Here is a 6000-nt window from a genome sequence, read left to right on the forward strand (position 1 = left end):
AAATCATTTTGTCTACGAGCTGCCAGCCCACATTTGTTTAATGCATATGACGAAATGAAACTATCTGTGGCACCAGTATCAAATAAGATTTTGAGTTTTACACCATTGATAATACCTGAAGATTCCACTACAGTGGATTGATGGGCTGCTTGGTCGTGGTTGACTACTGCATGAATCCTATGATTACTTCGCTTGGCTGATATCGGCTCCCTCCCAGTGCTTTGCAATATGTCCGATGACGCTTCTGGGCAGTTACGCTGGAAATGCGGCCCCCCACATCCCCAACAATTGAGCTGCGCTGATCCTCTTGAATCGAGGTGTGAATTTCTAGAGAACGAGCCGCGTCCTCCCATGTTGGTTCCTCTCGCACCCCTTCCTCTACCGGTAGTCCCTCGCGATGCCCACGGTCTGGTGCTGGACGATTCCGCAGCTATAGTGTTTACAGCCATGGGAACTCTTGTCCCCATACTTGGGGTAAACCTGTTACCGTAAGGTGGCCTCGAGCTACCTCCTCTGAAAAAGTTCCGGGGAGCCTTCCCTGGAAGTCCTGATTGTAAAGGCCCTGCTAGCCCTATATCCTTTTTGATTCCAAGGTGTTCTTCTGCATAACGGCTACATTCGACTGCCTCGACTACCGATGATGGTTTCCACATACTTACCAAGGCTCTGATGCGAGGGTTTAACCCAAATATGAAGCGTTCAGCTTGACGTTCATCAGAGTCTAAGTAGGGAATGTATTTTACCAGCTCCATAAACCTTATTTCGTACTCTTCCACCGTTTTACTTCCCTGAATTAGTGTATGAAAGGCTCTGGCTTGCTGCTGTTGAAAGTATGGAGGTAAATACTTCGCGCGGAACCTTTCCTCAAACAGATCCCAAGGAACGTTGTCTGATGTAAGGTGTAGCTGCTTTTCCAGGTTTCCCCACCAAATCAGGGCACTTTCCTTTAGTTGAAACACGACAATTTTTGTTTTTGCTGAAGGCGAATATTCTCTTAACCTAAAGCACCGGTTCATCCCCTCCAACCATGCCTCAGCGCGTTCACCAGCTCGACCTCCCGAAAATTCTGGGAGTCTAATTTTCTGAAGCTCTCTAGAGATGTCTTCTCTCGATCCTCTGGGCTCCAAATTATGTGGTTCCGCTGAACTGGTGGCTACATGCTGAAATTCCTCTTTGTTTTTAGCCTTAGTTGATTCCTTTAATGTTTCCAACAAGGCCTCCAAAGAGTTCATTATCACAGTCAACTCTGGCGTTGGAGCGTTTGATGTTGACGGTTGCCTTGGTGGTGACGAGGGTGAGGGGGATGGCGATGGTGACGGTGGCGGCATTAATGGTGATGATGCTGCCTGGTCACGTCGTCGTCGCTCATACGTCTTTACCATCGTAATGGTCCCTGAACACAAATAAAATGTATATATATAAAAAAAAAATTGAGGCGGATAACCAAATTTTAACACACCAATTTCTTTGCAACTTCACATTTAAAACGGGTATAGTTTTGCTATTTTTACCCGCTAGGCGGATCTTACTGGTACCGAGGTCAAGGAGGGTGGTCACGCGACCTCCTTGTCCTAATGCAGGGTTTTCTAAAAATGAATAATGCAGAAGTGTATGGTTATTAGCCCCTAAGGTAAGACATCCCAAAGCTTATTTACCTAACAACACCCACAAAATGAAAATGTTAGATGTCTCGATCACAAGGTACATCGGTAACATACCCGTCATACCTTAACCTGACTATTACATTTAAGGGGTCATATATATTTATGTCCCGAATATATTACTGGGATGAGGATTTAATCCATAAAAGAAGGATTGGTTCCTTTCCTTACTAGCCTAAAACCTAGGAAGAAGAATGATGTGTTCCATAAGGTCCATGTCTCATTATGACAGACGCAGAATTTTCGCCTTCTTATTCTGATCTAGAATTTACTGATATCTCTGCATAGTCTATTGTGCAGAAATATTTAATAAAATTTTGTTATATAAATATGAATAATGCACATTTTCCACAGACAGAATTTTGGAAAATCTCATACTATGTAGACTGACATTTCATATATCAAGTTTGACTGGTGGATTAAAGTTCGACCTTGAAAATTACTCTTACTTTTACCCTACGTACAAAGTATATATTTAATTTAATATTATATTTTACTTAATGCCTATAATCTACATTAGATTTCCATGTAAGCATGCATGGTCAGTCTCATCCCAACGTGAATATTGTTGTTGTTAGGAAAACGAATTCTATGCTTTTCATAAAAGTACATTATTATTTTAAAAAAAATTAGCATAGAGCTTTTATGATGTATCCTAGGGTCCCAATAGCAAAAATGGCTTTGTCATCGAGGTTTTATATCAATACCGGGTGTATAAAACAAAATAAAACATGTTGACATGGTAATGTTTAAGGAATCTATTCTTAAACAATTTCATGGCTTCTTAGTAGAAAAGCAAAGTTTTCAACCGCTCTTCTTGGTACTTGTCCATACATCCACGTGTTACATCATAATCCACAACAAACCCGTAAGATACAAAGGACGTGCCAAGCCCGTGTACCATGTGGCCACCACACCTCCAAACCGTCACGTATTTCAGATCCCACAGGAGCCATATGCCTTCACGTCTCCACCAGACTGTGCCTTTTCGACACAGGTCCAGCGCTTTGACCAAGACCAAGCGTCAAGTCACAGGGAAGGAGCCCATGAGGGTATATGCAAGACGTGTCCATTAATCTTCACAATTTTATCGTGGTGCTCCAATATGAAGTTGAAACACAATTTGGATAACGGGCTAACGGTGTATTTGTTTTCCAACAGCCCGAACAATAAGAAATCCTTGCGGTTCTCTGCCTCTCATAATTTATATATCATGAAATTGCGGTTCAGAAATTCGGTGGGATGAGAGAATCCTCAACATAACACGTGCAATCCATCCACTCTAATTAAACATTACCAGTTTCATTTTCTATGTAGATTAATCTATTGCTTATGTTATATATCATAAGTTATATATTATAACTAATTTCATTAACAACCCTAAAAAAAATGTTACTTTGCAAATCTCACCGTATATAAAAATTTCAACTATGATTACCATTACATTCATTAATGGTAACGGTATGGCATCTCATGGATCAGAAAAGGCCTCTGAAAAGTAAATGGGCCACCAGAAATTAAAAAAAATAAATAAAATTATTGGTGTTTTAACTCTGTCTTTTGTGCATTGATCCATGAACCAAACACTGTCGTATTAATTCACTAATAGAATCGAACTTGAAAATCATTCTAATTTCTGTCACGACACCAAATATATATAGAGAGCTAAATATTTTACTTTTATTAATTGAATTAGTTTCTATTTGGAAATGGCATAGTCTCTCTTTTAATTGAATTAGTTTTCGTATGAATGACATAAACGAATAAAGTATCCACCCAGGTTCGAAGCCTACCTTCTGCGAAGGACAAACTATGAGTAATAGCTATAAACGCTAACCTCACTCATACGCGATCAAGGCAGAGCCGAGAAGAAATTAAAACATCAATTGACTCCCCGGCATATTAATTGAGTAATTTCATGGATGCACACTAGAAGAGGGTTACCTCACTCCATTTTTCGACTCTGACGAGTAGGAACGATCATTGCGATTCTTACAACAGACAGCACGACAAAAAAATATATATATATATATTGAGACTCCAATTGCACATTCAATTATATTAACTAAATTGATTATTTTCCCCGTAAATTTTCTGGATATTACGACAACCGAGATATTATCACCAGCGCGGAGACTATTAGAAATATAGATTGACAAGGCCTAAGAAATTCATTCATATATTCACTCATAATTAAATTTCGTGATTACATAGAGTTCAACCACAGAACGTAACCGTAAATTTCTTATTTGATAAAAAATTTAGGCAGCAGCTCAACAGAAAATTACACGATGCCATTCAATCATAAGCCGTAACTCCGCAAACGCACATGCTCAGGCCAGAGGTTCTGAAGAAAATGAAATCCAGAATGCGGTGGCCCTTGGGTAAGGTGGCCAGCGGTAAGGCCTGAACATTTCTTTGACGAGAAGGGCCCACTCATCGAGTGACTCCTAGTGCAAGGAGAGGACGAGCTAGGTGACAGGATCGATCCTCTCCAAACGCGATAAGGTAGATGAGCGGAGATGCTCCAGGATTTAAATGCGATTGGAACAGAGACCCTAGAGACCCGGTCAGACTCGGTCTCGCTATGGGCTTGAAGGTTCTCTGATTGATTAATGAGGTAGACCGAACCTCTTGAGACAGTCGCAGGCCTTGAGGCCGAATTAGAAGGGGATTCTTGAGCGACTAGAAGGCGGAATCAGCAGGTCCTGGGCAGAATTAAATCACAGCGTACAGGAGCGTAGGGTTGGGAGGTCCGAAGGTTTGAACAGGGCTCCGATACCATGTGTAGTGACCTAATTTCGAATTTACAGCAACCATATAAATACACATAAAATTTGAAAACAATAATGCATAAAACTGTAAGCTGCACCTACCTGAACTGCTGGCGGACTTCCGATTCTGTTACTGAACTGGCGATCCTGAACTGCTGACTGATTTGATTCAATTTCGAGATGGCCAATACCACCCAACCAGACAGAGCAACCTGGTTGCTCAATCCAGAAAGCTCTCCACAGAGGCTCTCTGTCCCTCCGTGCCCAGAACTCAGATCACTCAAAGCTCTTCCACTGAAAGTCTCTTCTCCTGGTTTCCTGTTGACGAATTTACACCCCTCTGGTTTTTCTGCCCCCTCCTCCAGGTTCAGGCCTCCGCTATTTATTCCCTGGCCTGGTGGTGGCCGCCCCCCCCACTTGCAGCCACCGCCTTCCATGCATTGAAGGCCCTCAGATATTTCTTCACTGACTTCTGCGTTCTGTAATCAATACTCAGCTGGTTCGGACGTGCTTTTATTAATGGGCTGGGGTGGCTCATAGGTAGGTTATTGCATAGAATATCATGAATCATTTTATGGACCTTAGCATATACACCTTTCGTATAATCTGCAAAGTTTTAATTTACATACTTTATAACATTCCTTTATATAAAGTCTCATTTATACTTTATAACATTATATATAAAGTTTTATTTATACTTTATCACAATTATACTTTATACAAAGTTAGATATATATATACGTACTTTATAAAATTCAATTACATGTTTTGTAATATTAATATATATATATATTACATGGTTAAGTTATATATATTATAAAGTTTAAACTTATATATGTTTTAAATTTAAATTATATATATATAAACTTATCATACTTATAGTTTTTTTTTTTTAAATTTCCACATAATTGGTTTTATTATAGAGTTTAAAACTTTATAAGATAGATTAATTTAGCAGGGTTGTTACAGTCTTGTAAACCAGATTGGGTGTTGTCCTGAACTTGGCTGGCTCTTTCACCCAACTCTTCTATATATCTTTGGAGTTTGAGTTGCTGCATGTGCTAAAGGATTTTTCCATTGTGATCACCGGCTATGGAATTGGATACATCTCGTAATAGTCCTTCGCCCTGAAGGTAGCAAGTTATGTCCTGCTCACACTGCTCAACATCATCATCTTAGGATCAGTGTGTGAGACAATCCAATGTATCATGTCTGTGCATGGAAATGCGGGATACCTGCATGAAATATGCTATAAGCCAGATTTTTGGATGTTGACATAGACCCTATGGTCTTCCAGATCTTCCTCAAATGTGTCTGAGAATGTATCATTGATATCTTGCCATTTCATCTTGATGTTTCTTTCTATGACCAACTTGGTGTCTTCACAAACGAGTAGGCCCATAGACACTTGTTCAACTGCATCTCCAGTTTCACTTCCAATGGTGTCCATTGATCCTGCTCTCTTGGAGGCCATTGTATCTATACTGCTGAGAGACGAATGAACACCTAATATACCTGGAGACATAGTGAAACTCATAGCAAGCAATCTGTTAGTTGAAAACCAA

The sequence above is a fragment of the Pinus tabuliformis genome, chromosome Q (assembly GCF_031772625.1).
Source record: "Pinus tabuliformis cultivar Carrire ecotype Pingquan chromosome Q, CPIR1, whole genome shotgun sequence".
Lineage (NCBI taxonomy): Eukaryota > Viridiplantae > Streptophyta > Pinopsida > Pinales > Pinaceae > Pinus > Pinus tabuliformis.